A 22,587-nucleotide genomic window follows, 5' to 3' on the forward strand; every position below is an offset into this window, starting at 1 on the left:
TCAGCGTCTTTTTCCTTTTTTAACAGAAGGACTGAGGACGGAACCCAGGCTTCATGCGTGCTAAGCTTGTGCTCTACCACTGAGCTCTACCCAAAAAGTAGACACTGCACTATTTGATATTCCCTCTTCCCAGTATTATTAAACTCTGGGTTTTAGTCCCACATTCTTACTTTTAAATTATGATTTCAACTTGAAAGTAATTTTATTTTTGTCATATGCCTTAAATGTTGCCATGTGATTTGTACAAGTGTTTAGCCTTAACTCTATTTTAGTGAGCTCCAAGGATTAACAACCTGTTATTTTTGTCCCATGATAAAAATCTTAACTTTCTTAAGTTCAGGATTTGTAGATAAAAACTACTATACATAAAATAGATAAACAACAAGGTCCTACCGTAGAGCACAGGGAACTACATTCAATACCTTATAATAGCCTGGAATGAAAAACAGTATGAAAAGGAACGCATGTATATCTACAACCACATCACTATGTTATACACCAGAAATTAACACAACATTGTAAATTGACTATATACTTCTACAAAAAAATTTTTAATCATAATTACATGGAAAATGTGTCAATTTTATTGTTGAGCAATAATTGTTGAGGTATAAACTTTACAAGCTTTCTTTCAGGTAATATTGTATCTATAAGAGTGAAAGATAAACATATATACACTGGACATTCATCTACGTTAAATTTTGTATATGAATGGGCTCACAGTAATCATTTGCTGAATCTATTTAGTGAGTCTATTCAAGATATTTAATCAAACTCATTTTATGTTAAAAAGCATTACTGGGAGGAGGGTACTGTTCAGTGGTAGAGCCTGCTTAGCAAGCACACGGTCCTGGGTTCAATGCCCAGTGTCGCCACTAAGACACAAATAAATAAAATAAATAAACCTAATTACCTGCCCCCTCAAACAAAACAAAACAAAACAAAACAAAAAGCTTTACTATGAAATATAACTGAAAAAAAACCCAAGACAAATAAAATGTTTGATGCACTTTATGTGTGTCTGACAACAATAAAATATTCTTAAAACTATTAAAATTCTCCAACAATATCATCTAACCAGGAACTGAAATGAGATCGGATAAAAGGAGCGTAGTTTCCCATCTTATTTAGAAAAAATCTATTAATAAAATGTTTCTTCCTTTTTCATATTGAACAGAAAAATACAGGTTCAAATAGATTTATCTTAAGTGTGATTTTGAGTGTTATTAGGGAATTTTGATGATTTTGTGCTTTCTAAAAGCTAGATAAAAATAGCATAATTTATATTCATAAGCATAGAAAGAGTAAGGAAGAGTATTCTAAAATCTCAGAACAAAGATAGAATAAGTAAGCCTCAGAGACAGTAGCTGTCACGAGACATTCCTGTCGTCAAGGAGCCAGTGCTCTCAGCTTTATTTTTCTTTCATCCAACCGAGAAATGAAAGTAGGAAAAACTGCAGAGAAGCCATATAAGGATAAGACGACAAAGGGCATAAAAGGAGATGAAAAACGGAGACACGTGCAGTGTTGCTAAGCGGGCAGCACTCAGTGTTGAAAATACAGCAACTCTTCTCAGATTGGCTTAGAAATAACGTCCAATTCCACTGAAGAGCCTTAAGAGAGATTTCAAACACATCTTTCTACAGCTCATTTTGAAATTATGTGAGCGACAATTATCACAACATGTTTTAGGAAGAGGTGAGAGAGACCACAGGTCCGCTTAGCCAGACGTTAAACTGGATTTGAAGCCACCTACAGCCTCGGCGGCAGTGACAGCGTAGACGTAAATGGGGGCCAGTGCAACAGCCGAGGAAGCTAGGACGCGAGGTCAAGTTTAACACGTGCGACTGTCGAGTACACGGTAGAGGTGGCATTTCAAGTCAGTGTGCAAGGTCAAGGGGTGAATTGCTTGAGCAAATTCTACTATTTAATACATAAATCCTCACTCTATACTAGGCACCACCATAAACATCCGGCACATGATCAGCCGTTAATTGTAGAATTGAGTCAGAAGCCTGTGAGTCGGTGAATGACCTTTGCAGAAGAAAGAACACTTGAAGCAAAAACGGAAAACTTTCATTTGCTTTTCTAAATAATAAATGATTTCTCTTTACAATACATAGTGTCATAGCGAGAACCACGCACTTGGCGCTGTGTCTCAATTCGACTGTTGCTTCCAACACGGCAGCTGCAGGAATTTGTTTAGTCTCTTAACGTCTCGAATTCGATTGTTTTCATCAGTGACGTGATAACAAGGGTATTTCTAATGTTTTTTACTCTTATCGGAGTCTTAGGTGTTGGGTTTGTGAAATGAAAGTAATGTTTACCGTTTGACGTTCTTTACGAATTTGGTGCTGATTACCTTGTGCAAAGGCGGGGAGAGGTGTAGACGTGTGAGTCACTTTGCACATTTCAAACATGACGAAAAAGTTAGAAGAATCTCTTATTAGCCAGCAAGGCAGCAGCGACCGTGGAGACAAGTCTGAACAGCAAACCTGGCTTTCTCAAGCACGACACAGCAGGGGGACTGCTAACAATTATGCTCCACAGTCCTGAAGACCTGAGTGAGTCCTGGGACTGAAAAAATGACACAAAGGTTTTAAACGTTTGGACTCTGAGAAGCCACAGTTCTGGGAGGATCAGAAGGATCAAGTCCTGGTCGTGAGACGGAAATTGGGGTGGGTGACACGGCGTCCTGGACAGAGCCTCGCACTTTCACACGCGGCCCATGATGACAGCGGGGTCTGGCCATCCGCCCGATGGGAGCGCCTACGTCCCACCTTCCCCCTGGAGGCCGATGCCCGGGGAGGGCTGGGAAGGTGGGGCGGTGGGAGGGCAGAGACTGGCCTCACGGCTTCCTTCTTCCTCCCAGAACAACAATAAATAGACTTCGTTCTTCTTCTTAATGTGTGGTAAGTGCGCAAGTCAAACTTCCCACAGGAGAGATGGGACAGATCTAGACAATCTTTTCTCCTTAGTTCCCTGGATAGAGTTGCCCAGACCCCTCGCCCCATAGAGATACTGGTAACGGCAGAAGTAAAGCAAAGGGAATTTTAATTCTGCACAAGATTCTAATACGTTTGAGGCTGTAAAAGAGGACAAAGTTGGAGGCTCGGCAGGAGGCTCTGGGGCGGGGCAGGAACAGAGAACCGGTTCTAAGAAAACCACAAGTCAAATCTCCCCAGCCCCGCACCCCCGCGGCCTCAGGGGGCGCCCAGGCCGCTCGGACAGACGGAGCTTTCCAGCAAGGGGGCAGGTCTGGCCGGTCGCTGGAGGGCGTCCTCATGCACTGCCAGGCACTTACTCGTTTGGAAAACAAATTTCAAACATTTAGGACCACGTTGGCAGGAACGAGAGGCCGAAGACATTTTCACACTCATTTCAAAATGGGGACGCGCCTCCTGGAAGAAGCTTCCGGCCTAAGAATTTGTCGGGAAATGGTAAGATTTAGAGGCTTGACTGTTAGCAGTTGTGATAGAAAAAGCAAGCTTTTTTTTTTTTTTTTGGTATAAGGAAATAGCTTAATTGCTCAGTTAAACTGTTGTTTTTAATCAACAGGGAGTCCCATGTTGAGAGAAGGAAGGAAAAGAATGAATAAAACACATGAATGTCGGAGACCCTCGTAGGAAGCAAATCTGCTGTGGCAGCGAATGTCAGACGCGGCTGGGAGTGTTAATTGGAGATGGAAATATAAGGTAATAACTAAGGCGGCCTCACACCGTGGGTCCCATGGCAACACTGCTGTGCCTAGCAACCAGACTTCACTTCCTTGGTGATAAATGAATCCGAATGTTCTTTTTAATGGTGCGGCCGGTTCAGTGGAAGGAGTCCCACTGCCTCTGCAGAGGAGAGGCAATTGTGTCAATCCAGAGGGGAGGAAGCTCTGACAGACAGTCCGCTCCCACGGGAGCCTGAGCGGACGTGGGCGGAGGCATCAGGCAGGAGGGTCCTTCCCTAGACGGCTGCCTCCTGGTGCAGACAACACCCCAGCTGGCACCTCCCTGCCACTGCCGTGGGGGGACGGTCACTCCAGTCAGAGCACACACATCCTTGTGTCTCGTTCCCTGAGGCGTAAGCTAAATGCTTCTTTCAATTTTCAAAAGTCTCAACACTTAAGAAATAAAAAGAAGAATAGGTTTAATCCAGTTTTTTATTTTGAGGGAAAACACTTCTTTTTCGCCAAGATCATCGTCGAATGGATTCAAGGTCTCCTTTTCCCTGAGGTAAACTTGTACATTTTTGTTCAGTTTGGAGCAAAGACGCATTTTATTTCATTTTATTTAACCTGGTCTCTCCTCTGTGTATGATATTTATCTAGAGGGCCTTTGTCACTTTTGATGTAAATCACAAAAATGTTGTGTGATGCACAAAATGACTTTGAGATCCTCAGTGATTTTTGAGAGTGAAAAGGGGTCCCCAAACCAACCAGTCGGAGAAGCGTCGCTCTGGATGGTCACCGAATTTCTAGCACATGAATTCTTGCTTATAGACCCGACACGGTGTCAGAACCTCAGTCCAAATCCTGTCCTGAAACACTTTCGGGCATCAGTGCTCCAGGCTACCCGCCTCAGGTGCTGGAGCGTGAAGTCACTGTAGACAGGCCAGGACGAGTCTGGGATCCCTCCTAACTTTGCACGGTAGTTTCCGTGGACTTGACCGTTCCCCAGTCCCGGATTCCCTAACCAGTGACCCAGGGCGCTGCCTTTCTGGCTAAGCCAGTTCGTGGGAACAGGCCTTTCATCACGAACTTGTTCCTGCTTTTAGGTTCCTTCCATTTTAAGTCAGAAAATGAAAAGACCCACATGGACCATGCTGCAAAAGAGGCTGTGGGCACCCTGATTCACCGTCTGTGATGACCTGGCGTCACGGCTCGGGTCACGCGGCCGGGCATCTCACCGACTCCTCAGCCCCATGTGACTGGTCTCGGGCAGCGCCTTCTGGGCACCTGTCGGCCTCCACACTGGATGCTGGGGATCCTAACATCATTAAGTAACGCTTATTAGCATTGCTCTTAGCAAGGCATTTATAGTCAGACTCACGTGAGCCTCGTGGAAGCTCAGAAGACAAGTCCTACTATTAACCTCATTTTGCAGATCGGGAAACTCAAGAAGCAGGCTCCACGTGGCTCATTAATTTTCCCGGTGATTAAAACCTTGCTTCGAATTCAGCCTCTCAGATGTCAGACTCTTAACCGTGGCACCCTACTGCCGCTAAAATAAAGAACAAAAGCCATGAAGCAGAAGTTGCGTTTTTTCTGCCCTGGGGTCACGTCATCTAGAAGGGAAAGAAATAAACAACAAAAGCCGGACGGTGCTGTTATAAAGTCTCCTGTATGTGCTTAAGACAAAGTTCCTGAATGTGTGAAGAAACTAAGATCATAGTCAAGCGTCATCTAGGGCAAAGGGTGTAACTGGTTCAGCCTGGACGGCTGGGAGGCTTTGGAGAGGGCGACACCTGAGTCGGGTCCTGACTCTTGTGCGGGTTTCCCTCAGAGAAGAAACGTGGGGGTTTGAGAGGTCCGGAGGCAAGGGGCGCCCAGAGAGAGGGTTCACCAGGAACACAGGTCTATGGCAGCGGAAGCTCTGGGTCAGGGCCCGGAGATGTGCGTCCAGGCGCTCAGTGTGCGCCGAGCAGAGGGCAGGAGAAGCCGGCGGTGTGGTGGGTTGGGATGGAGAAGTGAGGGTGACAGGACGCTGTCAGGGAGGAGACCTTGACCTCTAGACAGAGAGGAGCCAGCGAGGGCACGGAAGCAGTGAGGAGGCTTGTGCGATGGGTGTGCAGGGCTCTAGGCGACAGTGGGGAGACAGCACTGCGGGGCAGGGGGACCTGAGGGAGGAGGGAGGAGGGAAGAGGGAGTCTGCTGCTTGTGGACAGCGTGGTGGTCTGATTGTCTGTGATTCGATGAAGAGCTGGGATGGTTGGCCCGGACGGCCGTCCTGGGTCCCAACTGTGGTTGTGTTATTTCTGCTCCCTCCCAAGCCTGGGGTTAACCCCGAGCCCTGGAGGGTGACAGGGAGGGCAGACAGACCAGCAGGGACCCTCTCTCTTTCCAAAGCAAGGAGGCATTATTCGGGGTGATGTCAGTCAGCTGTGACCCCCTTTCCTTCTCTCATCATCTGAGCCTGTGCCAGGAGTCGGGGTTTCCCGAAGACCCGCTCTGCCTCTTTGCTTCCTGGCGAATTCTCACACCGGGGGTCCGACCCCAAGAAAATTCCACTCAGTCAGGGGCTCAGCCTCATGGCTCCAGGTCAGGGCTGCTCCAGGCTGCTCCAAGGAGCTGTTAGAGATCCAGGGTCACCCTGGACCTCACTACAGAACTGCTGAGTCGGACTCTGCCCCTGAGCACACCCCAGGGCAATTCATAGCCACCAGGGCTGACGTCCATCAACAGGAAACACTCCTAAAATCCATAGAACATCCTGCCGGGGTTTCTTTTCTTTTTCAAGTTCTCACGAGGTATTTCCAAACTGACTATGAGGATGGAAATCCTCCCCAGCCTCTGCCACCCGCATGTCTCACTCACACACGTCACAGTGACACTTTCTGCCACCTGCACCCCCGGGGCCAGAACTGCAGGGCCAAGAGCGCACCTCTGCCTCCGCCAGCCAGGCCTTCCACAGTGTCCTTCTCTCCAGAAATGGGTTCCAAGAGGGTCAGCTGTAAGCTTCCTGAGACCAGAGATCCTAACAGATTCCTTTCTTTCCCCTACAGCATTAGGAATTCTGTCTTGCACAGAGCAGGGCCAAACCCAAGGCTACTGATAGACTGAGCAGCGTCTCCCACGTGATAAATGGCACCCAGACAAGGCACTGTGCACTGTAAGCACCGTTCTGAGCGCTGCCCCGCGTGTCCAGGCCGAGCTGTCGGCGTGCTTGGCGGCGGCGGCAGACCGGGACCGCCGGCCACTGTCTGTGCAGGACCCGGAATGACAGCAGAAGCCGCGCCGGGGCACTTGACAGGCCCTGGTCATCATGATGGAGGACTGCCCGCCGCCTCGAAGGGTCTCGGTCTGAGATACTGCCTCTTACGTAATCATTATTCCCAGCTCTGTCTTTCGTGGTGGAAAATGGCTGGCGTCCAAAAGTCTATGGCAACTAACATTAACCATCCAGAGATTTCAGAAGAGGCGCCGGGTTCCCGGTGCAGGGACTCAGCTTGGTCAACAAGCAGAAGCCACGCTCTGTGAAAACTATGTCCGTGTCCCGTGGCGACTGAAGCCCCCGGGTAACTCCATGCGGAGGAGGAACGCCGCCCTTTTCAGTTTGACCAGACTTTCTCTAACTGGTCTCGTCATTCAGCCGCTCTCTGCAGTAGGAGATCACAGTGACACTCCACTGGGTTCACAGGGAAGTGCAGTCACTGGGGGGGCTTCCTTTTAGTTAGCGTTTCTGAAGCAGAAGCTCAGTTTGCTCTCCTCCCACGGCAGAGGGGGAAGCGAACACTCACCTGCCAGTGGGTGAAACAGAATTAATCATTCAATGGCCGTGGCCCCTCTTTTTCACAATGAGCCTCCTTCCTTTCAACGCAATAGACGGTGCGAACACGTAGGTCACTTGAGGGCCACGGATGCCCGTCACCGGGGGGACCAGCCCAGCTCGGCACACTCGCTCAGAGCTTGGGGGCCATGGGAGCTTGGTTTTACAGCCAGGGCTTCACAGTCGGATGCATGGATGACCTCTGGGGTCAGACATGAGATACGGGGTAAAGAACGTGCTGCCGTTGGGAAACTTCTGGGAAGCTGTTATCCTGAACTTCAATTCTAAGTGATTCTGAAGGGTCTGGGCACCTCTGAGACCCAGGCAGAGCCAGCAGAGAGGCCACGCTGGTTTTGAGCCAAGTGGGCATCGTCTTCTGGGGGCGCATGGGGGCTCACGGGGGCACAGGAAAGGGAGACTCGGGGTCAGAAGGACTGGACCTCCCCCGGCTGCGGGACTCGCCCACCAAGGGCTCCCTGACAGTTCGTTTACCCTCTGCACCTTGACTCCCCCGTCTCAATAGGACGAACCCTAAAACTGGCTCTAGCCCAGTGGGATGTGGGATCGGATGACAACGGTGTGTGAACCACTGGAAACCAACCACACTTTTTTTTTCAATTCAGCTGCTACGTGTTCCTGCTCCTGAGAACAGCGTGTCTACGGCTTTGGCCGCTGGTGTTCCACGGGCGTGTGGCCGTGATTCAGACCTTGTCTTGCAGAGAGGATCCAGAGAGGAGACGCGGAGGTTAAGACAACGAAGCAGGGATGTGTCAAGGGGCGGATGGGACGCTCTCGGGGGGAGCGGGCAGCTCAGCTGTGCGGCTGCCCCGAGTTTCTTTGACAAGCTGGCTACACGGGGTGTAAAAATGAATGAGCAGAATGCTTGCTGCAGAGGGAAGGGTCTGGGGTCGTGTTCTCTGATTTCCATCCCAGCTCCACCTTCCCGAAGGGAGGAGGGAGTTCTGTCCTTACTTAGTCTGGATGGGAAGTGTGCATGATAGGGGCTTCTGATCTGCGGGGCTAATTTTAATGAAATGAGGGCATAATGAGCAAAAGGCTACACTCGGTCACTGGAGACTCCTGCCTCTTTCCCATCTTTCTCTGTTGGTCTCCAGGGCACTTGTCACCCCAAAATGTGTGACCTTCTATCAGCCAGAAGTTCCTGCTTTTCTTTCTCTGCCGGGACCCCGCTGTTCACATGATGTAGGGATTTCCCGAATTTGGCCTGCGCCCCCCTTTCTCTGCTCTAACAGAGGGAGGGAGGGAGGACTGAGGCCTGAGAAGGGCATGCCTCCCAGCACACAGCTGGGAAAAGCAAGGAGACCCTCCTCTCCCCTCAGGGACGGACGTCCTCCGTTCTGCTCCCCACACGGGGAAGCCCCGCTCTGGAAGGAACCCTGTCGGTGGGAACACACCCCCCGTTCTGCAGGTAGTCCCGCACGTGGATGAGGTGGCGGTGCCTCAGATGGTGTGACGGTGTCCGCCCCGCCGGTGCGGACGCTGCCGGGCCGTGTGCGCCCGCCCTCCCAGGGCAGGGCTGCCCCTCAGCGGGTGTGAACGGAGAAGGAGTGGACTCCAGCTCCAGAGTCACTGCAGGCGACAGAGAGAGATGAAAAGGGAGAGGCTGGAAGAAACCCGAGCTGCGTGCAGGCCCCAGGAGGCCCCGTGCTGGGTTCTGACAAGGGTTCCCTTCTCCGTGGAGAGAGGCCCGGCTGGTGGGTCCTTACGCCAGTGTGGGAGACCAGGGGAAGGCGCTTGGAAGCAGCAGCGTCACAAACGGAGGAAGTCTGCGTGGGGCCATCACCGTTGAGCTGAGGGGGCCCCTGAGGCTGACAAGCCCCCGCCCTGAGGGCCCCACCTGAATTCTGGGCAAACCACAAGACCCACCGCATTCGGACCCTGGCCAGGACCGCCACCCCAGTCGCCAGCCTTACTAGGCTTTTCTTCCGTTGACCCAGAGCGATCCAGACACATTTCACTCCAGACACTAAGCGTCTGTTTCACAAAAGGGGCCTCATTTATTTTGTGGGGCTGCGTCCCATAGACCATCTTGTCATCATCGTAACTCCTGCGACCAAGTGTGCGCTGCTCAGGAAGCTGACGTCAGAGGGGGCCCTTATCTTTAAGTACCTCCTGTGTGTCAAGGACAGGAAATAGGTAATTTATCCTATTTAGGCCTCACTGAAACCCTCGTAACTGCTCCGTGCAGGCGATTTTACTCAGTGCTCCTGCGTGTGGTGTCATTCTATCCTAAACAGCGCCCTGCGAGGCGGATCGCATAACACAGGGCGAAGCCGGAGGAAGGCCAGGCCCTGCTGGCGAATCGCGGCTGCCTGACTTCTGAGCTCTGAGAGGCTCTCCAGGGTGCGCTTTGCCTGTCACTGTGTGACAGTCAGCTCCTGTGCGGTGGGACGAGGTGTCACAGTGGCTTAGAAACCACTGTGAAATTGCTTTATTGAAGCCAAGCAGTCACAATGAAGACAGAATCAAAATTAAAATCTCAGTTGAAACTAACAAATTTTACATGAATTGATTGGCCATTTCTATACAGTTCAGGAAAAAATTGTGTCAGATGCTCTTTATTTTTGTTTTTTTATTTTTTGGCAAGGAATGCATAGAGCAATTAGATGGAGGGTCATTTAAAAGATGAGAGAAGTGTAAGTCCAAATGCTTTGCACGAGTGAGTGTTTCTGTGTGTGTGATGGTGCGTGTGTGAGAGACAGAAGAGAGCGTGGCAAGGAGGGCACCTTGTGCCTCATTTAATCATAATCGTCTGCAAATCCCAAATTGTGAGGCATTCCATTGGCTTGAGAAGCTCCTCTGGACCACACAGATATCTAACAGAGGGTCTTTGATGAGGATTTTGCCCATTTTTAATGCGACAATTAAGACCAAAAGTAAGCGAGCCCACAGCCAGGAGCAGGGCACAGACCACACCGTGTCCGCAGGGGGTGCAGGGCTCCCCACCGACTCGGGGTCCTGACACCATGTCCAGGTGCAGTTCGTGCGTCTCTGGCAACACAGGGACCCTTCCTGGGCCCCTCTCAGCGCTCTGCGCAGTCCTGAAGGAGACTGCCAAGGAAAACAAAACTCCTGGGACGGGGGGAAGGCCAAGTCCACGACGGACGGTCCAGACCCCGGGAAAGGAGAGTGAGTGACAGGGGCCTGGGGATGGGGCCCCCAGCCTCCGGGGTGAGAATGAGTGCAGGGTTTTATTGCAACACCGTGTAATGAAAAGCAAAGTTGACTATTTTCGTACACAATATAAGTAAAAGCTTAAGAGCAAAGTAATAATGGAAGCGCCTCGTCTCAGAGTCTTCTTCAGAGACCAGAGGCTGCTCGGGAGCCTGGGCGCCAGAATCCGGGCTCCGTGGGGCCGCGCTCGTGCACGTTTCAGGGCGCTTCCAGGTTCGCGGACTCCATGCCCTTCAGCTTAATGGGAGAGGACGCCGAGTGAGACGTCTGAGCCAAACGACTTTAAAGCCACGGTTCCTACGCGTGGAGGGACTCTCGCCCCGACACGCCGTGACTCAGCGCTGTGACCAGCGACACTCTCCGAGGGAGTCAGGACAGGCGACCACAAACTTGCATCGTGATGTTTACTGTTGTCAGCGGAGCTCAGAGTAAATGAACAGTTGAGAAGAGACTGTTCACAGGTGTTCACGGGCGTTACGCCCTAGTCTGTGCACGATGCTGCCTGTTTTTCTTCCTTAACTTTGGGAACAGTGTCCTCTGAAAGGTCCCCGTTCTGACGTGGCCACTCCACTCGCCATGTGCTCTCAAACACTCATTCCCAAAGTGTGTGTTCTCATGAATGCAGGGCTGTTCTAAGCTCCTTTGGCCTCAAAGATGAAAAAAAAAAAAAAAAAAGCTTTTGAAAGAAAACCGCAAATATATTTTCAGGAGAAACAGACAGGTCAGAGACAACATGACAGCACTGACTCAGTGTCTTCTCTTCTATGAAGAAATCAGGGCAGCGTTTCATCTGAACTACGCTGTGTGTAAATCCTGGCCTCTGGGGTGTTTCGGGCCTTGTTTATCACACTGCAAGAAGCCCAGTGATTAAGAGCGTCCGACATCGGACTTCTGTGCTTTGGTTTCCTCCCTGTGAGAGAGCCACAGGCTGCTGTGAGGGGGAAGCGCCTCGTCCGCGTGAAGCACAGAAAGCAGGTTCTCACTCACTGGGTAAATGTTCGATACATAACTATGTAATTACACTGGGAAAAAATGAGGATGTGAAGGAAAGAAACGGCTTCCAGACCCGCCCGAGAACAGCAAACAGAACAAAGAACGAACAGGCTGAAGGAACAGAGTCCCACAGCGTCACGGGCTCAGTCGTCCCCAGCATCCATCTATGCATTAATCTGGGGAAAGGAAGGAACACTGGGACGACAACTGCACAAACATCACAGAAGCGCTTTGCGGCCCCCGCAGGTGATTTCATCAATATAAACCACTGAGGTTAAAGTAATGGCGTGTCCAAACTGTCTTCCGCGGATTCTGTGAAAGGAGCCTGGTACTGTAGGATGAGAATCCAGGATACCTGTGAAATAAAATTGCAATTACAGTAAAATGCCCAGATTTCCGGTTACCAGATAGAATCTTCAAACATTGCAAATGTGTGGGAGCTAAAATGGCACGTGGTCCGTAATGGAGGCAGAGACGCTTCTCTTTTCCCTGTTGAAGTACCGTTGACATACAGGGCTGTGTCGGTCACTGGTGGGCAGCGTAGTGATTCAGTTATGCACGTGTATTCTTTTTCATATTCTTTTTCGTTCTAGATTATTATAAGATATTTAATATAGTTCCCATGCCACACCCTAGGACCTTGTTGTTTATCTGTTTTGTATATAGTGGTGTGTATCTGCTAACTCCAAACTCCCAATTTGTCCCTCCCTGGGGTACCCATCAGTTTGTTTTCTGTGTCTGTGATGGAAGGTTCAGTAGGTTAGGAGAGAGAAATAGAGACTCCCTTAGCCTTGATGCTTAAAACATTCTGGAATGACTCTCATTTGTTGAGTCCCACGTCCCAAGGCTGCCATGACATTACATGCTTCAAAGTTAAACATCACTACATATTCATAACAGTGTTCATGCCATCACTGAGTTTCAGTTTTAGAAGCCATTTATAAGCAGGTAGAAAACTACTAAAAATTTGAAATGTTAAGATACCGATAATTTTCTTAGAGGGTTTGCGCACTGGGAGTTACATAAGGATGGGCGAGGGAGAGTGGGGAAAGGCAGCATATGCAGGGCACTGATTATTTTATTTCGTGGGTGTTGAGAGTTGCTGGGTCTTTTGATAGAATCAGAAATGCAGGTAAATATTTAAAGATGGGGGTGGATGGTGACAAGAGTACTTCCTCCCCCAGCTTTTACGGCAGCAAGTCCTGTCGTAAGGCCTGGAATCAGGAAATAAAATATGCAGAGACGTCAGTTACATTTACAACAGCAGCTCCGCAGAAGCCCTGAAAAGGGGTGTTAAAGACAGTTTCTTCTACAAAGTAGATTGGAGCTGAAGGCCAGACTATTTTATTTTCTGTGTAATAGCATTCTATAATGCTTAGGTTTTCCAAGCCGTGTGTATGCAGGGCAAGTCCACAGCCCCTCCAGCAAGTCACGCGGGCATAGCTGTGATTCAGAATTAAGAATTATTATCACGCAACCTCCCAGTAGGGTTGGGATCGTGTCTCATGATCAGACACGCTGCCCATGGGGCACAGGGTGTAGCCAGCCTCATACTGGGCTAGAGCAGACTTGACTGAAAAGATTTATACAAACTTCATTTGTCAGAGCTTTGTGAATTTCGTAGCTGCAGATAAAGAAGTGTGGCCCTTTACTTAGACGACAGAGTCAAATATACACACACAGTCTCTAAGACAGAACCAAAGTAAACTCACACAATCCACCTTCCTTTTAACCAACTCACGCTTCTCCTTCCAGCTGCAGTTGTGCTGTGGCAAAGCAAACGAGAAGATGCACTGACTAAACGCATTTTCCTTTGGAAATAACAGAGGGCACATGTGCCTGGAGTGATGAGCACCGGGATGAGACACTACAGCAATTTGGGAAAGGATATTTGGTCACAAGCATGATAAAGGCTCCGTCTGGGTTGTGATGAAGCATTGCCATTAGTCTGGCTGAGTGCTCAGGACAGCGGGACAACTCCAGCCCATGACACAGGCAGCAGGGAATCCACGTCTGCTGGAATTCACGGGCCTTCCACCCTGCCCTTCTTGACATGCTGATTTTATTCATTTTTTTCTACTAAGGGTTACCATTTTCACTTCTAGAAGGGAAATGGGAAGCTCCTGTTCCAGATGGACAAAATAACAGGGTGCAGTAGCAGGTGGCACACCTCAACCAAACCCCAGGGGACGTTACAGGTACCAGAGCCAGAGAACAGGACGCCCGCCACATCTACGAGGTGACACAGGACAGTGAGGCCACAGGTTCAGAGATGCAGAGGCAGTGAGGATGGCCACCCGCCGTGAGTCAGAATTGCTGAATCAGCAAGTATTCTCTGCGTGCTCGGTGGGAATGAGGCAGTGTCACAGGACCGTGGAGGAGGAGCACAGGGCAGGTGTTCAGGAGCTCACTGCGAGACGGGGAGAGAGAGGGCATCGCGGAAAGGCCATCTGTCCTGGGCAGGCGATGGCTCTCGGCAGCCCAGTGTCCTCATCTATGAAGTGGGGATGGGAAGAGCACCGGATTCACAGGCTTTGATGAACACAGGGACGCTCCCAGAGCAGGACTTGCCACTTGGTAGAAACAATTTCACCCGCCTGGCACTCGCAGTGACTCAAGTTCAGCCCCCAGAAGCCCTTGCGTGTAGAGAACACGTAATGGTGCTGGGTTTCCCGGCTTTAACTTCCATCGAGTCTCTCCGTGTTTGTCTGGAGCGAGCGCTTCCCTCTCACGTGCCAGCGGTTCGAGGGGGGCTCACCCACCCCAGGCTCTGTGGGTCCAGACGTGACCCAGACCTGAGCTGGGCTTGGCTCACAGCCCAGCACATGACCAAGTCAGGCCAGTTAATGCCAACAAAGACGAGTGCAGCATGTTTGCTGGGACGCCGCTCCACGAGCTCGAACTTGAACAGACGTAGGAGGCAGTCGTTCTGACCGTTGGCCACGGCACGTCTCGCCCGTCTGACGATAGAGACGGGACAGAAAGCAGAGCAGAGGGACGGGGAGGAAGCCCGCCCAGGAAGACGCCATTTTCACTCTGGAGCAAAGCCAGCATGAAACTTCTTGATCCGGTACATTTACTTTTTGCTTTAAATCAACTTTGAGTTCACTTTAGGTCACTTTACAATTTAAAAAAATTGAAGCAATGAGCTGACTACTTGATGGTGGAAACTGTTACTCGTAAGATTCACCAGAAAGTCTAATTAAAGGGAACACACCTTAGTGCCTGTTTGTAACTGAGGACCTGGGGTCCTTGACAGAGGAAGGGCAGCCGCCAGGAACCCGCCTCCACTGTGTCCGGTGGGTCTGAGGACGGTGGGCTCTGGAGCGCAGAGTTCTCCGTGTAGCCCTGGTTTCTGTCTCTTTTGTACAAATTGTTCACATTTTTGTTAGTTTGACTTCTGAGTCAGTTTTAAGTGAATTACTTTTTCCTTCAAACGGATTGTTACAAGACGCAGTTACAAGGGCTCAGCCGCAGGCTTCCTGGGAAGACTCTGAGAATGGCGGAGAAGCCACATGGCCTCTCCCCGCTTGCGGGTCTGCCTGGAAGTTAGGGGGGAAGACGCGGCCCCTTTGTGGGTTTCCCGCGCAGCCTGGCTGAGGCAGGGGAGCCCTCTGGCCCCTGTGTGGGGGCAGTTGTAAGTCTGCCGCTTTTTCACTCTCAAATGTGTCCTTGTTTGGATGACAGACTGCAAGTGCCCTGACCTATCAAAAGTTCACAATCTGTCTACACTACTACCTGTTAATGTGTAAAAACTTGCAGATTATACACATTAAATCAATATATTGCATCAGTCATAAAAATCCATGGTATCTCAAAGCCCCTAATAACTCAAGGGCGTGACCTGCATGGTACTTTTAATTGTACAGAAACACACTGTTCATCTCTTTTCTTATCCCAGTTCTCTTGGGTTTACCACAAAGATCAAGGCACGTAAAAATAAAATAAATATTATTTAAAAAGTCCAGATGGACTCAGCTTAGTAGCTCACCCATGTTGGCCAGAGGATTTTTCATGTTTTTTGTTTAAGTGCCTATATCTCAAAAATGTTGATAATAGTGTTATAATTTAATATTAATGATTATTTAAAATTTTTAATTTGCACAAGTGCTTGAATTTGATAAGCATTTTATTTTCAGAGGCCTCTCTAAGCACTGATTAAGGGCTTTCAAGCCAAGAACACAAGGCAGACCAAGTAAACAGGAGACGGAAGATTCACGGAAATGCAACTGGGAATTGCAAAGACTTAAATGAAAACCTGGCGAGTCGTTCTCGTGTGATCCCTGCAGACCTTTTCAAAACAAACGTTGAGTTTTCTGCATGCAAAGTGTTATATTTGGTCCTCAGATTTCTTCCTCTTCTAGAAAGTTCTTCCCTAATGTGTGAAGTCCAATCCAGCAGGACAAAAGCCACGACAAGAACGTGCAGCGTGAACAGGTCTCAGGGCTCATGGCTCCAGGAAGCCAACGCAGCAAGGCCGCGCGTGGGCAGCAGCAGTTTGTGGCCACCAGTCCTCACCAGGCCTCTTAGTTTCAACAGAGATCGGTGGAAAAATGGGTGTTTTCATTTGCTACGTTGTTGAAAATACTGCTCTACAAATGTCTTGGTGCTGCGTGACTTCACATTCATCCACAACATAGTACGAAATTCTATTAAATTAGTGTACCTCAAAAATGTACATGGTCAGAGTGTTCCGCACTCACTCAGGCTTCATCACTTGCGATATCCACTGCATTTGTCTATTTTCACGGATGCAGAGCTCCTAATGGACACACAAGCAGCACAAAGGATGTTCTAATGGCACTGAAGCCGTCTTGGGCTCAGAGCCTGGGTGTCGTCAAAACCAAACACCAGAGACGCCTTCTGGGACAAAACTTTGCACTTACAATGCAACCTGATTGAGCAGGTCAGAGACAGGGAGGGGCGGTCTCGGTAACAGGAAGGAGAAAGGCAGAGAGAAAGATCTCAGAAATTACATCTAATACCACATCCTGAAACTCACATAAAAAGGGGCAAAAAAAAATCCCCAAAAAACAAAAGCCTAGAGTTCAGACTGTTCAATCCCTTAAAAATAAAAAAGGAAACTCGCTTTACTTAAAAGATAATCAAAATTCTATAATCTTAGTCAATTCTCATGCAAAGTCATCATAAGGAAAAGCACCAAGCACACAGCGGCGTCTCCGCAGCCAGCAGAAGCCCGCCAGGAGGGGCGGGCCAGGAGAGGGGGCTGCAGGCACGCAGAGACGTGGGGTGGGGGGAGGCCGCGCAACGAGGGGGTCAGGGCTCACAGTGATGCTCAGCAAGCCAGGATTCCCCGGAGCCGCGAGCCGAGGCGGGAGGGAGTCCCGGGGTCCTGGGGGCGCACGGCCCTGCCGACACCTCAGTCAGGCTTCTGACCTCAGGACCGTGGGAAAACACACTGTGGCTGTTACAGTCCCCCAGTGTGTGGTCACTTGTCACAGCAGCCACACGAACTTAGACAGCCACCAGTGGCCCCTTCCCCCAGTCAGTACGACCAAAGCTTCTCTGAAGAGCCTCCTCTCTTTCTCAGAGGTTCTGTAAGACCACGCCAGGCTCTCTGCTGCATTTTAACAACTGCGGACGCAGCACGTGGACGAGAGAAACGTTGCCATTGGTCAGAAGGCTGGCCATGCTTTGTTGCAGAATCTGCAGGTTTCATTGCAAGCCCTGCCCTGCCCCGTGCTTGCTGAGACCTGAAGTGTGTGTGTCTGCAAACAGAGCCCAGGCCTTCTCTTCCAGAACTAGCGAGCGCCTGATGTATATGCCTTTGATGAAATAATCCACTAATCAGATCAACCCGCCCCCCGAGAAAGCCGTGCAGGAAGCAGCATGAACTTGACGGAAGACAAGGTCTGGGCGCTTCCCGACGCCGCACGGAAGGGAGGGCCCTGATGGATCAGGTGGGAGACACAACGCAGCAGTCCCCGCTGCTCCGTCTTGGCGGCTGCTCGTTCTCGTTTCGCCCCCATGTTCAGAGTCTGCTCCCTAATCGCCCCTGCCCTTGCCAGGCACCTTTGGAAGAGATGAGAGCTGCAAAACTGTAAACTCCATTCAGCTAAAAACCCTCGAGCAATTTTCTTTTGAATATTCTCGGGTTATGCAACACGTCCCCTGCGATGACTCACACCACGGCTGCTCCGCACGGCCCTACGGGAGGCAGGAACGCACGTGCTAAATGAGGCTTTTCCTCTCTTAGCCTTCTTCTCGGCCTTCTTCTCCCCCTCGTCCCCCTCCTCCCCCTCCTCGTCCTCCTCCTCCTTTTTTTTTAATTTAAGTGTAGGTGATTTACAGTGTCAGCTTCAGGTGTACAGCAAAGCGATTCAGTTACACATATACATACACATACACACATATTTTCTTTTCAGATTCTTTTCTGTTATATGTTATAAGAAACTGAATGTAGTTCCCTGTGCTGTAAAAACAGAACTGTTCCTGTGGAGACAGTAATGGCCCCACTCTGCCCTCAGGGCAGAGCATGGGAGAGAAATGGCTGTTGTGTAAACAGTGTCTTTTAGTTTCATGCTCTTTTATCTACAAAACGTCTGTAAGTATTTATCCATTATCATCCCTAATATCAAAAAATTGGAAAAAAATACCAAATTGAAAGTGAGACTATGCTCTAAATTAGACCCAAATATTTTTCAAAGTTCTGTTTCTTGGTGAAATAGAAGTTTTGATCTTTCTTTCATCTGTTTGTCAACTCGTCCATTCAGCAGGTGCTTATTAAGAGCCCGCTCTTTGGCAAAGATGTAGAGGGAATTTCATCAGAGAGCATTTCTCTTCTGTTAGAAAATACAGTGAGATTTTGACAAGAATTATTAAACGTGTGCCTGATTATTCTTTTGTCTTTAAAGAATAAGAATGATAAAACATCTTGTAAATTTTTATATTTTCAGGAAGATTATTTTAAAATCTTAATTACCAAAAAAAAAAGGGAAAGAGATTATTGTGTCAAGTTCAGTTGCTTCATGTTGTTAATCGCTGTAGCATCTCATTACATCACAGTTAGTTAATTATTTTAACCTTCAGAGCTGAACCTTAAGTGATTCTAAAATAACGAACAAAGACGTTAATTCTGAGATGCTCTAAGCAGGTTCATTGCTGATCGTTTATGAGAAGAGATACTGATGATTTATCAGGAATGAGGCAAAATATATACATTCTCAAAATAGTGCGAGTTAAGTCAGTTTGACTTGATTGGAATTCACGGAGATAGTTTACTGTCAGGTAAGAAGTGACCCATTTGGTTGTTTAACTTTACAATTTTAAGGTCCTTTTTTTCTCATTTAAATAATTTACATTTATCTGACCAAAAAGCCGCAATTCAGAGCAAAGAAAAGTACTCATTTTACTCACAAGCTTTTTCCAGTACGAGCACATCAGTGGTAGCTGGACGTCAGAGCACGTAGCCTTCGGCAGTGCATAATCGCTCCGGAGGCAGAAACCCACAGTTCAATTCGCAGAGGAAGCAGGGGAGGAACTAGGGGAAGTGACCCAAACAGAAATTTAAACGTGAATCTTCTGGCTGAATAAGGTGCGCACAGCACACAGCAGTTGACAGTAATGTAACAACTGAGCCGCGCCCGCCAAGGCCTTCGCCTCCCCGCATGCGAGCTGTGCGTCCTCGAGCGCAGATCCTGGATGGACCGGTGTTCTCTGAACCCTGCAGGAGAATCTTCTCTGAAGCTGGGAAGAGTCCTTCCCGTATTCTTAGGCGTCTGCACTGGATGTAATAGACGTTCTATCAACATTTACTGGTTAAAGGGTGATATTTCGTCAGTGACCATCCAACGTGAGGCAGCACCTGGGAGCTGAAAACGGGGGGCTTTAGGCTCGTTACTTAGACAGACACGAAAATGTGGATTAAGAACCGCAGTCGTGGTCTCTGCTCGGCCCCTGCGCGTTGTACGATGTATTGAATGAAGGGTCCCCAGAGTCCAGTCCTGCGTTCTTCCGATCTCTTTCCCATGTCGCCACCGGAAATTCTCCACTATAAGGCAGATTTGACCATGTCCCATTCCTGCTTCAAACCTTGCCATCGCCCCGATTCGCCGGAGATCACGCGCCAGACTCTTCAGCAGATCCACTGTCCGAGCCACACTCGCTCCCGGGCCCGGCTCCCCGCAGCCTGGCCTCCAGGCTGGACTCCAGGCTGGACTCACAGAGCCCCCCGCCCCTTCTCACTCAGCCGGGATGCCGGGGAGTCCAACAGCCAACGAGGGTCCAGGAGTAGCTAGCCTGTGCTAATTTCCGAACTCTGGTGGGAGAGGAGAGCAGGAGCGACTCCGAATTAAACATCAGGAAAGCTGGCGTTGGGCAGGCGCGAGGATGGGTGTCACCCAGACCCCGCCGGGCACAGAGACGGCTCTCGCTCTGCTTGGCTTTGGCAGATTGGAAGAGAACGAAAAGCATGGGCAGGCAGGCACAGCTTCTCCTCAAGAGAAAGGGCAGACCTGAAGGATCGGGACAGAACTGGACTTCTCGCGCCCCGGCTTCCGGCCTCCTGCTCAGATAAAGGGCCCTCCAGCCACGGAAAAGCAGCGCGTTCCGACGGAGCCTCTCGTAAGTGAGAACGGCGCGAAGTGGAAAACAATTACTTTTTTTTCTTCAAAGCAAAAATCATCTTTGGGTGTTTTTCAGTTATTGGAAACAGGTACTAATGTGGGTCTTTTGTAAAAGCAAAGTGGCATGAAGCAAACTTTTGAAAGCAGGGATGCTTGTAAAGGAACTCGTCAATCAGTACCTAACGTTCCACGGAGTTCATGGCAGTGGAGACTGCAGGTGTCTCGTGTGGGGAGGCGGTGAGTGCCAGCTGGAACTGAATGGCAATGAGAACCCATTGCACCCCGACAGTGGTTAGTTTCATGTGTCATTAAAACTGATAAAAACAATATACAAGAAATACTGATTTTTATCAAACTCCATCCTTTGTTCTGGGAAGGCCTTTCGTGGCATCTTTAATTCTGCCTTTCGTGTTGGACCACGGAGGTGAGTGATTGCCCTGGTCCCCCCACCTCCATGGTGCCAGTCATATTACCGGATGGGGTGCATCACATCCCGCCCCGTGCTAACTAACATGGACACCACTTTTATGCCTTTCTTGGTGGCAAGAATACTTCAAAAATCAGTTTAAAACTCCTGGGAGATAACATGGGAGCAAACCTAAAAGACCCCTTAGATAGCCCACCAGGGGCACAGTCCACGAAGAAGAGATGGATAAGCTGGACTCCGTTAAAATGAAAAACGTCTACTCCGTGAAAGACACTGTCTCAGGGCGACGGTGCCCAGAACAGGTGACGTGACCGACAGGGTCAGCTCCAATGTGAAGAACAGAATAAAACTGCCGGGGGGGGGTGAGTTGTAAGGCTAGGCACAGAGTTCCCAAACTTGACACTAGAATCATGGCACCAAAAATTGATAGATTAGACCTGATGCAAATTTTAAAATGTTTACTTTGGGAAAGACTATGAGAAGGGGATGAAAAGTTAAGGTAAAGACAGAAATAAACTATCTGCAAACTGCAAACTACATGTCAACAAAGGACCGGGAACGTACGTGTACATGTGAAAGGAACACGCGAAGCTCTGGTAAGAAAGCAAGCAGCTCAGTTAAAAAGAATTAGGGGCAAGAGACATGAAGAGACATTTTACCCAAAAAGGACATGTACAGGGCAAATAAACATATGGAAAGACCTTCGACATCACTAGCTGCCAGGGAAAGGCAACCTTAAACCCAGTGAGATGTGACGTCATCACAAACCAGCGTCTGGATGTGACCTCATTTCCTCCGCAGGACTTTGTCATTCAGGCTCCTTTTTAAAAAGAAAATTACTGTTTCAAACATGTTTACATCTGGTAAACATGAGACTTCGCGCCAAACAGTAGTGATTGTTAATAAGAACTTTTATTCTGTTTCTAGCAGCAAATGCCACCCAAAAGGTAAATTCAACAAAAAATGTAATGTTACCCCTTCACAAAGGATAAACAAGGAATATTCAAGTAACCAGAGGCACTCTATGCCCAGACCATCAGTCCAGTTCATTTTTTGCAGCACTGCCCTTGCCAAATACAGCATGATACGACTGAGAAAAGACTCAGACCTCAGAACAGTCCCCCACGAAAGAAAAAGTATCTTTCAATACGATCTTCCACTAGGACTGCCAGATAAGACACGGAGCACCCAGTCAAATCTGAATCTCAGAAAAGCAATGAGTAACTTTTAGTATAAGTACATCCCAAATATAGCATGGGACACAGACCAAAAAAATATATATACATGTATTACTCATTGTTTTCTGCAATTCACATTTAGCTGAGCATTCTGTGTTTATGTTCTAAATCTGGCATAACTCTCTCCTGTGCCAGAGCAGACTGCTCCTTCGCACCCCGACAGGAGCTCGCTTCCCTTCCAGGAGAGACGGAGACGCCCACACATGTTGAGTGCATTCAGTACGTTGTGTATTTTTACCAGATTATATACAGCACTTTCCGCATGCCTGATGCCCTGTGTGTGTGATTAATGGTCCTCAGCACAGCCTGACCAGGACTGTATTTGTTAACCACAGTTCACAGGTCAGGGCATTCAAGGGACAAGAAGTGGAATGTCTTCAAAGTTACACAGAAACTGAGCAGTGGGATGAATGCACAGATCCGTTTCCATCTGGCTGCAGGCGCCATGCTCTTTGCAGCTAAAACCACACAGTTGTGCTGGACTTTCCATCTTGACCAGTCTGAATCTTTTTTTTTCCAAGTGGGCATCATCAGGGCTGCTCCAGTTTATCTAAAACAGTGGGGGTTACTGCCCAAATGCGGAAGTAGTTGTGGGTCTCCATCCTCCCTCTAATGACTGCTCCGTGGTGGCCTGGACAGAACGGTGAGTCACCACCACCCCCAACTGATCCACC

General features: G+C 49.0%; 1 long non-coding RNA gene across 3 annotated transcripts; it reads left to right on the forward strand.

The window, feature by feature from the left end:
• The first annotated feature begins 2,918 nt into the window (after positions 1 to 2,918).
• LOC116660629 lies at positions 2,919 to 12,281 on the forward strand. 3 transcript variants are annotated; one of them, XR_004316209.1, is made up of 4 exons: positions 2,919 to 3,440; positions 3,559 to 3,695; positions 6,712 to 8,220; positions 8,816 to 12,281. It is a non-coding gene; the product is annotated as an uncharacterized LOC116660629 (long non-coding RNA). The 3 variants fall into 3 exon arrangements; XR_004316208.1 differs by having other exon boundaries at positions 2,924 to 3,440; positions 8,099 to 12,281; XR_004316207.1 differs by having other exon boundaries at positions 2,926 to 3,440; positions 6,712 to 12,281.
• Positions 12,282 to 22,587: the final 10,306 nt, after the last annotated feature.

Source organism: Camelus ferus, chromosome 30, assembly GCF_009834535.1.
Source record: "Camelus ferus isolate YT-003-E chromosome 30, BCGSAC_Cfer_1.0, whole genome shotgun sequence".
In the NCBI taxonomy this organism is placed as follows: Eukaryota; Metazoa; Chordata; class Mammalia; order Artiodactyla; family Camelidae; genus Camelus; species Camelus ferus.